A 13,078-nucleotide genomic window follows, 5' to 3' on the forward strand; every position below is an offset into this window, starting at 1 on the left:
TAAATAAAAATCACATTTTCTGGACTTTACTATGAGTTTGTGTATTTCTCTGTGATTTCATGTATTTTCTGGCTGACATTGAGGGACCTGAGTAAAAATCTGATTCAGAGACTGAAAAAGGACTGTAGATGCTGTTGGATTCTGACCTCCCTGCACTCAAAGTGGGTTTTCTGGAGCTACAAAAGCCCAATTGGCGCTCTCTCACTTGCGTTGGAAAGTAGCATCCTGGGCTTTCCAGAAATATATAATAGTTCATACTTTACCCGAGATTTGATGGCCCAAACTGGCGTTCAAAGTCAGCCTAAAAATTCTGGCGTAAAACGCCCAAACTGGCACTAGAATTTGAGTTAAACACCCAAACTGGCACCAAAGCTGGCGTTTAACTCCAGGAACAGCCTAAGCACAAAAACGCTTCAATGCTCAGCCCAAGCACACACCAAGTGGGCCTCGGAAGTGGATTTCTACATCATTTACTTATTTCTGTAAACGCTAGGCCACTAGTTCATTATAAATAGGACCTTTTACTATTGTATTTTCGTCTTTTGACCATCTTTGGATCATCTTTTGATCTTTTGATCATCTTTTAGAGAGCTTCATTTCATATTTGGGAGGCTGGCCATTCGGCCTTGCCTAGACCGTGTTCTTATGTATTTTCAACAGTGGAGTTTCTACACCTCATAGATTAAGGTGTGGAGCTCTGCTGTTCTTCATGAATTAACGCAAGTACTATTATTCTTCTATTCAATTCACGCCTACTTCTTATTCTAAGATATTTACTCACACTTCAACCTGATGAATGTGATGATCCATGACAAACACTTCCGTTCTATCTACAATAGCTTGACTGTGTATCTCTTAGCCTCCTGGTTCACGACGCATGGTTGCCTGTCCTGACAACAGAGCCTTCCATTCTGTGAGATCAGAGTCTTCGTGGTATAGGCTAGAACCATTGGCAGTATTCCTGAGATTTGGAAAGTCTAAACCTTGTCTGTGGTATTCTGAGTAGGATCTGGGAAGGGATGACTATGACGAGCTTCAAACTCGCGAGTGTTGGGCATAGTGACAGACGCAAAAGGATCAATGGATCCTATTCCAACATGAGTGAGAACTGACAGATGATTAGCCCTACGTAACCCGTAGCCAAACCATTTTCACTGAGAGGACGGACGGTAGCCATTGACAACGGTGATCCCCCAACATACAGCTTGCCATGGAAGGAGGTAACGCATGGTTGGAAGAAGGCAGTAGGAAAGCAGAGGTTCAGAAGCAACAAAGCACCTCCATACGCTTATCTGAAATCCCACCAATGAATTACATAAGTATTTCTATCTTATTTTCTATTTAATTGTATTTTAGTTATCAAAACCTCAAAACCATTTGAATTCGCCTGACTGAGATTTACAAGGATGACCATAGCTTGCTTCAAGCCGACAATCTCCGTGGGATCGACCCTTACTCACGTAAGGTATTACTTGGACGACCCAGTGCACTTGCTGGTTAGTTGTGTGGAGTTGTGAAAAGTGTAATCACAATTTCCCACACCAAGTTTTTGGCGCCGTTGCTGGGGATTGTTCGAGTTTGGACAACTGACGGTTCATCTTGTTGCTTAGATTGGGTAATTTTATTTTATGTTTAAGCTTTCTTATTTTAATTTTCGAAAAAAAATGATTTAATAAAACCATGAAAATCAAAAATAATTTGTGTTTCTTGTTTGAGTCTAGTGTCACATTTTAAGTTTGGTGTCTTGCATATTTTTTATTTTCTTGCATTCTTCTAAAATATATGCATTATGTTCTTCATTGATCTTCAAGTTGTTCTTGATGATTTTCTTGGATCTGATCTTTAAATTCTCTTGTTTTGTGTCTTTTGTTGTTTCTCATGTGCATTCTCAATTTGTTAGTGTCTCTAATATGAAAATTTCTAAGTTTGGTGTCTTGCATGCATTGTTTATTTGATCTTAGTTTTTCATGATTAGTTTCATTTTGTTATTGTTCTCTCTCATCATTAAAAATTTAAAAAAAAAAAACTTTCAAAATTATGTCTTTTCAAGTCAATAATACAGAGAATTGAAGATTCAGAACATACAGCAGAGGAATCACAGAGAAAAAGCTGGGCGTTCAAAACGCCTAGTGAAGAAGGAATTCTGGCGTTTAAACGCTAGCCAGGGTACCTGGCTGGGCGTTTAACACCCAAGGAGGTAGCCAAATGGGCGTTAAACGCCATAATGGATACCATTCTAGGCGCTTAACACCAGGACAACACAAGGGAGGTAAGCTAGTTTTTAATTCAAATCTTTTTCAAATCTTCATAATTTTTCAAAATCAAATCTTTTTCAAATCATATATTTTTCAAAATCAATTTCAAAATCCTTCCTAACTTCCTATCTTTTCAAAATTGATTTTCAAATATTTTTCAATTAACTAATTGACTTTTTGTTTGATTTTAAAAGTTTTTAATTTCCAATCATATCTTCTCAATCATATCATTAATTTAAAAATTTCTTTTTAAATTATTTTCCAATCATATCTTCTCAATCATATGTTCTCAACCACATCTTTTTCAAAATAATTTTCAATCATATCTTTTTTATTACTGATTTCAAAATCTTCTTCAAAATCACCTAACTTCTTTCTCACTTTTGATTTTCGAAAAACCATCAACCATTTTTTCAAAATTTTTTTTCATTATTAGTTTTATTTAAAAATTTGTTTTCAAAAATTTCCCCCTCCTCACCTTCTTCTATTTAAGGACTAACACTCCTCCTTAATTAGCAATTCGGATTCTCTCTCCTTCTTCATATGTTCGAATTCTTATCTACCTACCTAATAAACCACTATTTTATGGTTTATATTGTGCTTAATTGTGCGGTTTTATCAAATCTTTACCCAGTTATTCATATGATTAGGATGCATTTATAATTCCTTCCTAAAAATACTTCATGGTTGAAAACTTGCTTCCTAGAGACTTTTAATTTTGTATTTTTAATTCTCCTTTATTCCATTTGATGCCGTGATCTGTGTGTTAAGTGTTTCAGGCTTTATAGGGCATGAATGACTTGGAGATTAGAAAGGAAGCTTGCAAAAATGGAAGGAACACAAGAAATTGAGGAGATGACCAGCGAGAAGTGACGCGGATGCATGGCTCACACGACCGCACGACATAGAGGAAATTGCAGTGACGCGGACGCATGGCTCACGCGACCGCGCGGATTGGAAACTGCACAAGTGACGCGAAGGCGTAGACGACGCGCACGCGTGGCAAGGCAAAACGCTAGATAACGCGAACGCCTGGCTGACGCGATCGCGTGACAAGCGCGATAGACAGAATCTGCAGAATTCGCTGGGGGTGATTTTGGGCCCTGTTTTGACCCAGTTTTCGGCCCAGAAAAGCATATTATAGCCGAGGAACATGCAGAGACAAAACAGAACATTCATTCCGCATAGTTAGTTTTAGATCTGATTTTTACTCCTCCTCTAGGTTTTCTCTCTACACACTCATAGTTCTTAGGATTTTGATTTTATTGCTTTTTGGATTGGGATATTGAGAAGAGTTATTACCTCCGTCAAGACTTCGTCATTCTAGTTTGTTTCCTTACTTGTCACTTACTCTTTCATGTCCTTTATTTACTCAGAGTTACTCTTGGATTATTTCTAGAATTTATTTATACAAGAATTATTTTTATTTTTAATTGATCTTTTTTATTATTATTTATCATGTCTTTCAGTATTTCTCTTTCTTATTTTGTGAAATTTACATTCATAATGAGCGAGTAGTTGCATAACTTAATTGGAAGATGATTGAAAGGAAACCTTGAGTTGGATTACTCAAGAGAAAAATTGTAATTGGGTTTATTGTTGGATCACCCTCTAGTCACTGACACTAGTCCTTCCCAAGGGAGAGGATTAGAACTTGTGAATAGAAATTATCTTCCAACTTGCTTGACTTTCCTCTACCTAGTAAAGGATAACTAAGCAGAACAACCTTCAATTATCACTTTAATCTTGGGAGAACTCCATCAAGGATAGGGCTTCCAACTAATCTACTCCCAGTCAAGGTTTTTATTTAACTTACATAATTCTCTGATTTAATTTCCTGTTTATCAACTCAAACCATTTTAGAAAACATCTGATTAATAAAATAGCACACCTTTCTGTAACTCGTTGAGAGACAACCTGGGATTCATACTCCCAGTATTTTAATTTTAACTTTGTGACAACCCCTTCTAAATTGATAAGCGGATTTTCGGTTGGTTAAGAACTGTACTTGCAACGTATCTCTTATAATAAATTCTTAATTTGCCAATTTCCGCAACGTCAATTTTTGGCACCGTTGCCGGGGAGTTGCAATAGAGTGCTAAGTTATTGATTGGAATTTATTTATTTGTATTTTATTTTATTTTTGCTACTATGAGCTACATGTTTCTTTCGTTAAATGACGTGTTCACTTCCTGATCCAAGCTTGCCAGTATTTGATCCAGAGATTGAAAGAACTATTTTACGTATAAGGCACGCTCGGCGTCGGTTAGTCCTCTCCGAGGGCGAATTTAAAACGTCACTTGAGGAAGAAACAAGCTCCCTTTCTACTGATTCGGTTGATTTACGTGCAGGTGACATGCCAGAACCTAGGAGAGTTACTATCCAGGAGGCTGGAGCCCCTGATTTCACAATGCAACCGTTTCAAGCGCATCACCCAACAGTGGCTACAGACTTTGAAATAAAGACTGCACTACTCAACTTGATGCCTAAGTTTCATAGCTTACCTGCTCAAGAGCCTATCAAGCACCTTAGTGATTTCCAAGCAGCCTGTTCTACTGTCAGGCGCGATGGTGCAGACGAAACTTCTATTTTGTTAAAAGCTTTTCCATTCTCTCTTGAGAAAAAGGCGAGAGAGTGGTACTACACTCAACCCGCAGTAACTGTTTCTAACTGGGATACGCTTAGAAGAGAATTTTTGAAAAAATTCTTCCCAGCTGAAGTTACTGATAAACTGAGGAAGGACATTTCCATGATTGTTCAGGACGAATCCGAGACTCTCTGTGAATACTGGGAGCAATTCAACAACCTTCAGGAAGCATGTCCCCAACATATGATTGACAAGATAGTGTTGCTCGGCTACGTCACACAGGGCATGAGGCCCCAAGATAAGACCACATTGGAAAGTGCTAGCAATGGGTCTATGAAAAAGTACAAGACCACTGATGAGGCATGGCAATTGATCAGCGACTTGGCTGAGTCTACAAGGAATCACAGGCAGAAACAAGGCCGGTCAAAGGCTGTTGCAGAGGTATCTTCTAGCAAAGAAACTACTGCTCTGGCTCAGAGTATATGTGAAATGACCAACTTACTGAAGCAGATGTAGTTGAGTCAACAACAAGTACAGAAAAGCCAACAGTTAGTCCCACAGAGAGTGTGTGGAATCTGTGCTGATTACAGCCATTATACTGATGAATGTCCGCAGCTCCAGCAGGAAGACAACACTGTGGCAGCCACTCATAACTTCCATGACCGCCCCAACCAAGGGTACAATTAAGGTGGCAGTTACAACCATGGATGGCAGGACAGTGCTAACCAAAGTTGGAGAGATAATTCTAACCAGAATTGGAGGGACAACAATAACAGAGGAGGCAGAGACAATCAAGGATATCAGAAGTGGAATAATAACAACAACAGGCAGCAGAACCAGAACCAGCCTTACAGAGCACCTCACCTGAGGCAGTCCCAAGGACCACAGCACAACCAACAACAAGTTCTGCAGATCACTCAATCTAATTCCTCTCCGAGTGACGAGGCTATTCAATCCATTGCACAAGGACAAAGGAACTTGGAAAGTTCACTTAATGGCCTAGTATCTGCTATACAAGCTCTCATCTCTCAGCTGGCATAACCCAACACTTCAAACACTCAACATGCAAGCTCCAGTGGAATTCCTTCTCAACCATTGCCCAATCCAAAGGGTGGCATCAATGCCATCACCCTAAGGTCTGTAACCACACTGCAAGAGAGGAATTAGGAGGAGCCAATCCCATCAGAACACGCCTCAGCTGAAGAGGTGGTAGAAGTAGAAGATGCTGAAGAGGAAGAGGCGATACAAGACATGGGTGAAGAAGTAGAGACTCAACCACAGAAAGAAGCACCCAAGGAGGCAGACCCTGCAGAAAACGCCCTCCCTATTCCATTTTCACAAATTGCAAGGAAGCCCAGGAAGCAGATAGAACTTGATCCCAAAATGGTAGAGATATTCAAAAAGGTTAAGGTAACTGTTCCCCTTTTTGATGTTATTCAGCAGGTACCTAAATACGCAAAGTTTCTAAAAGATTTATGCATACATAAAGACAAAATTAATGAATTATAAACTATTTCTTTAGGTAGTTCTATATCTGCTTTAATGGGAAGTATACCTGAAAAGTGTAGTGATCCAGGTCCATGTATGGTTTGTTGTACTATTGGTGGTGTGATATTTTCTGATTGCATGTGTGATTTAGGAGCATGCGTTAGTATAATGCCTTTGTCTATATATGATACTTTGAGGCTCCCTCCCTTAAAAAGGTCGGCAGCTCATTTTGTGTTAGCAGATAAATGCATTATTACAGTGGTTGGAGTTGCTAAAGATGTATTAATGAGCATTAAGGGGCTCACATTTCCCATTGACTTCTACATTCTGGAAATGCCCCCTAATGACTCAGGAAGGCCATCATCAATCCTTCTTGGAAGACTATTCCTGAAGACTTCAAAATTCAAGCTGGACGCATTTTCTAGAACTTATTCTTTTGAAATAGATGGCAGAATAATGAAATTTAGTTTAAATGGAGCTATGAAACACCCTCCGGATGACCTTTCTATCTCCCAGTGTGACATCATAGATGAAACCGTGGCTGAAGTTCACCAGGAGGAGTTAGAAGAGAAGTACATAGGACAAGGTCCAAGTGTGGGGACACTCTTTGAGGACAATGAGGGCACTTTGCCATTATCACTAGCCCTAGATAATCCAGAGCCTGACCATGAGCAGAAATTAGAATTAAAGCCCCTCCCTCCACACCTCAAGTATGCTTACCTTGAGGACAAGCAAAAGTTTCCAGTTATTATTGCAAGGGAACTCACTTCCCAACAAGAAGAACATCTACTCAGTGTGCTGAGGAAACACAAAAGAGCAATTGGATGGAGCTTGGTAGACATAAAAGGCATCAACCCTCAAGTTTGTGAGCACAGAATATTTTTAGAAGAGGGAGCTAGGCCTGTTCGTCAACCCCAGAGAAGACTGAATCCCACTATCTTGGAGGTTGTCAAAAAGGAAGTGACCAAACTACTTGAGGCGGATATCATCTACCCCATCTCAGACAGTGAATGGGTAAGCCCAGTACAAGTGGTGCCCATGAAGTCTAGATTCACTACAATAAAGAATGAGCATGGAGAGCTCATAGCAACCAGAGTACAGAACGCCTGGAGAGTCTGCATTGATTACAGGCGTCTCAACCAAGCCACTCGTAAGGATCACTACCCCCTTCCATTCATTGATCAAATGCTGGATCGCCTGTAAGGTAAATCACATTATTGCTTTTTAGATGATTACACAGGCTATTTCCAGATTCATATAGCTCCTGAAGATCAGAAAAAGACTACTTTTACATGTCCTTTTGGGACTTATGCTTATAAGAGAATGTCCTTTGGCTTGTGCAATGCACCAGCTACTTTCCAAAGGTGCATGATGAGTCTTTTCTCTGACCTTATTGAGGACTGTATGGAGGTTTTTATGGATGATTTTAGCGTTTATGGTGATTCCTTTAGCCTTTGCTTAGATAGTTTATCTAGAGTATTAGATAGATGTGTCAGTACAAACCTTGTATTGAATTTTGAAAAATGTCACTTTATGGTAAAACAAGGGATTGTACTAGGACATGTTGTGTCTAATACTGGCATTTCTGTAGATCCAGCAAAGGTGGATGTTATTTCTAGTTTACCTTACCCCTCCTCTGTGAGGGAAGTCTGTTCGTTCCTTGGCCATGCAAGTTTTTACCGGAGATTCATTAAGAACTTCAGTAAGGTAGCACTACCCTTATCCAGATTACTGCAGAAAGATATTGAGTTCGAGTTCAGTGAAGATTGCAAACAAGCGTTTAATAAGCTGAAGACTGCCCTGACTCAAGCTCCAATTGTGAGAGGACCTGACTGGAGCCAGCCATTCGAAATCATGTGCGATGCTTCCAACCATGTAGTAAGAGCAGTGCTGGCTCAGTGTGAAGGTATGGATCCTTTTGTCATTGCTTATGTGTCTAAGACTTTAGACACTGCTCAGTCTAACTACACTACTACTGAGAAAGAGCTTCCTGCTATTGTTTTTGCTCTGGATAAATTCCGAGCCTATTTACTTGGTACTAAAGTAGTAGTGTACTCAGACCATGCAGCTCTAAAGTATTTATTAGCTAAAAAGGAGTCAAAACCAAGACTTATACGTTGGATACTACTACTACAAGAATTTGATTTAGAAATTAAGGATAGGAGTGGTAACCAAAATCTAGTGGCAGACCACTTGAGTCGCCTTGAGCACATTAAGGATACCGCCACTCCTATAAATGATAATTTCCCATTTGATAACCTGCAAGCAGTATCTAAAGTAATCCCTTGGTATGCACCTGTAGCTAATTATCTAGTTAGCCGCACTTTTCCTCCCAACTTTACTAAGCATCAAAGAGACAAGCTGAAAAGCGAGTCTAAATATTATATATGGGATGACCCATATTTATGGAGGTGTGGGCTGACCAGGTAATTAGAAGGTGTGTGCCTCAATCAGAATTCCAGTCCATTTTAGAGGCCTGCCACTCATCTGAGAGTGGAGGACATTTTGGCCCTCAAAGAACAGCTAGAAAAATCTTAGACTGTGGATTCTGGTGGCCTACTCTTTTTAAAGACGCTGCCGAATTTTGTAAATCTTGTTCCCCATGCCAAAGGTTTGGTAATATATCCAAGAGGGATGAGATGCCTCAACAGACTATGCTTTTCTGTGAAATTTTTTATGTTTGGGGCATCGACTTCATGGGTCCATTTCCAAATTCTAATTGTTATTTTTATATATTGTTAGCTGTAGATTACGTTTCTAAATGGGTGGAAGCAATTCCTACCCGCACTGATGATGCTAACACTGTTGTTTCCTTTGTGAGAAACCATATTATTTGTCGCTTTGGATCACCACGAGCAATCGTGAGCAATCAAGGCACCCATTTCTGTAACAGGAGACTAACAGGATTACTAAAGAAGCATGGGATAGTTCATAAAGTGGCAACAGCCTACCATCCCAGACTAATGGGCAAGCTGAGGTGTCAAACAGAGAGATAAAGCGTATATTGCAGAAGATAGTCAAACCTCATAGAAGAGACTAGAGCACCAGGCTACAAGATGTACTCTGGGTATACAGAACTGCATACAAGACACCCATTGGGATGAGCCCCTTCCACTTAGTTTATGGAAAGGCCTGTCACCTCCCAGTTGAGGTAGAGCACAAAGCCTTTTGGGAAGTAAAGGAGTGCAACATGGGATTTGAGAAAGCCGGAGCTGAAAGGAAGTTGCAACTGCAAGAATTAGAAAGCCTTCGCCTAGAAGCTTATGAAAACTCAAGGCTGTACAAGGAAAAGATGAAGGCTGTACATGATAAGCACATCAAGAGGAGAGAGTTCCAACCTGGGAATTTAGTCTTCCTTTACAACTCTAGACTGAGGCACATGCTAGGCAAGTTGAGATCAAAATGGGAAGGTCCATATAGAGTAGAGAAGGCTGAGCCATACGGAGTTTTCCACCTGAGTCATCCTTCATGATCTGAATTCATCAAAGTTAATGGACATCATTTGAAGCTATATCATGGTGAGAAGGTGACGAAAAACAAGGAGTTAGAAATCTTCCTCTTGGAAGATCCACTCACAGCAGAAGACTGAGCTAGTGGAGCGTCCAACTTAAGGACGTTAAAGCAAAGTGCTGGGTGGGAGACAACCCACCATGGTATGATTGTTCCTTTCTTTATTCTTAGTTTTCTTTTTCAATAACTCTTCTCCTTATCAGCACATTTAGTTGCATCTGTATTTGCATATTTTTATTTTAAAAAAAAAGAGGGAGAGCACGCGACGCGACCGCATCGCTGACGCGTCCGCGTCCCGTGGGAAACATGCCTCCCACGCGTTCGCGTCACTCACGGGAATGCGTGACCTGAAAATTGACGTAAGAAAGGGTGCACGACCGAAAGTTGTGCTAGAGTGGTGCTGGACTGGTGCTGAATGCACAAGCCTTACCACGCGGACGCATGGCTCACGCGTTCGCGTCATATCCCTATAATGGCCACTCACGCGATCGCGTCGACCACGTGACCGCGTCACCCTGAAATTTGGCAATAATAAGTTTTGAACAGAGGGTTGTGCGAGCGCGAGGCTGCCCTCGCGCCAGTAGCACAAAACGCGTCATGCGTCCGCGTGACCGACGCGACTGCGTCGTTTCATTTAAGCGCCATCCGCGCGAACGTGTACCCCACGCGTCCGTGTCGCTTGTGCCGCACAGCTTATCCTAATTTGCCAAATATCTTATCTTTCTCTTCCCCAAATCCTACTTTTTCTTTTCCTTCCTCATTATTTTCTTCCCCTTTCTTCCTCCTTCCCTCTTTCTCACTTTTTACTTTTTACTTTCTCTCTCTCACCACCATTATCAAGCCTTTTCTTTTTCGTAGGGTCATTATTATTCCTTATGGTCTGCTTGTGGATTGTTAAGGACTTGTTTGGCAATTATATATTAATTTTTCAGGGTTGCTTGCGTGTTCAATTTATTATTTTCATTAGCTTTTTATCATGCATGCTATGTGTTTGTGAAAATGCCCGTATGGCATTGCGCACTATTTTTGGATTTCTAATCTACCACTCTATGTGCCTGTTTTTCACAAAACCCCTTTTTATATTTTATTATTTAAATATAATTGTCATTACAAACAAATTATCAGTTTGAAAGGCTTGGTAATCTAACTTGGACATTGAATGCTTGATCTATGCTACTCATGCCTTTGCCTGCATGCCAATAAACACCTAGCATTTAATTGTCCCCATATGCCCTTGCTATATTTCCATTGATGATTTTTCACATGTAGTCATGACCATGTGTTAACATCATTCATCTTTTACTGTGCATTGATTACCACTTTTTCCGCCCTCTTCCTTGCTCCAACCCTTGACATTTTAACATAATTTTCCTTTCTTTCTTTTAGGATGGCCACCAAGAAAGGCAAGGAGAAAGCTGCTCCCAAATCAACAGCAAGGGGAGGAACAAAATGAGCATTAGTGGAAGAGCCATCTTCAACTGCAGTTAAACCCTCAACAAAAAGAATTAAGAGGATTATAAAGGTTAATGATAAAGAGAAAGCCTTCCCAGTAAAGGACACTGCACGATTTACCAATCGCTACTGTGAGCAGATGTTCTCCATCCTAGCAGAAAGGAGTTACAACAACGAATACCTTCTTATCCTCCCAACCCATATCGCTGAATTTGTTGAGCCGCAAATTGCACGAAGACAATGGGGTTTCCTACAGAGACAGCCATGGCAGGTTAATCTTTCCTGGGTAGTCAAGTTCTACTCCAATTTCCACCTGCCAACCCTGCAGTCTGTCTATGTCCGTCAGAAGCAAATCCCCATTACAGAAGAGGCCATTCAACGAGCTTTAGATCTTCCCCCTACTCGAAAAGGACTGGACGCATTTCAAGAGGCTGCACTCAAGTGCCAGCTGTACCAATTTGATTGGAACGCTATTCTCAGAGTTATCGCACTACCTGGCAGCAGATGGATCTACGGATACAATCGTTCCCGTCCTAAGGGAATATCGGCTTCCGCACTTACCTTGGAGGCTCGAGTATGGGCACAGATTATGTCCCATTACGTCTTTCCGAGCACCCACAAGTCCTCCTTCACTGCAGACATGGCCGTTCTACTATAGTGCATCCTTACAGAACAACCTCTGAACCTACCAAGACACATCCGAAATGCTATGGGACACGTACAAATTGCGGGCAATTTACCTTTTCCCGCCTTGGTCTCAGATCCTGTCTCAGCAGCTGGAGTCTCCTACAGAGCTGGGGATACCAAAGCCATGCTTCCACGGGATGATCAGTATGTTCCTAACGGAAAATATATCAGACTTTCAGCAGCCACCACAAGCCAGCCTACTAAACCGGCTGAAGACATTCCTCCTTCAACACCATAAGCACCTACGACAAACCAACTGCTCCATCAGATACTCGAGAGGTTGGATCGGCAGGAACACAAAGCAAAGCTGAGAGAGCGCCGTAACAAGCGCCGATTCACATACCTCAAGGAGCTACTTAAAGGAAAATACAGAGACTCAGACACCCCGGACTCCACTTTCTTTACCAACACAGGGAGCCATGACGGTCCCGACTGTGGAGATACTGCTACCAGCCCACCTTTGTTCCTGACAGATGGCACCGAGGACGGTGCAAAGCCTTAAGTGTGGGGAGGTCGGTCAGTACCTGACTTCCGGAGGTAATTTCTCTTCCCTAACACCAATAAAATAGGATATTTAGTTAGTTTTTCTTCTGTAGAATAGGATAGATTGCATAGTAATAGATTAGTTGCATGCATGTTCTACTTGATTGAAAAGACAATAAGTTTCTTCTAAGACCCTATTTTTAGAACAAAATTTCACTAATTTTAATTAAAACTTTTATGTTAAATCTGCTTGAAGTTGTATTTGGAACATGGTTTTTGAGCTAAAGAACACACAACCTGTGAGACTTTGAGCCTTTAAACATGGTTACATTATTTAACCATAATTATTTTATTTTTGTGTGTTTACTTCTCTATGATTGTAATCTATACTTTGTTTCAGCCTATATGTCCAATGTTTAATATATTTACATGCTTGCATATGATTGAGGCCATTATTTGTTTAGCTCACTTATCCAAATTAAGCCTACCCCTCAAGTTACCTTTGTTAGCCACTTTGAGCTTTTAAATCCCATTTGTTCTTTACTTTACCACATCACCAGCCTTAAGCGGAAAAACAATTATATATCCCAACTGAATCTTTGGTTAGCTTAAGATA

This window comes from Arachis hypogaea, chromosome 12 (genome assembly GCF_003086295.3).
Source record: "Arachis hypogaea cultivar Tifrunner chromosome 12, arahy.Tifrunner.gnm2.J5K5, whole genome shotgun sequence".
Lineage (NCBI taxonomy): Eukaryota > Viridiplantae > Streptophyta > Magnoliopsida > Fabales > Fabaceae > Arachis > Arachis hypogaea.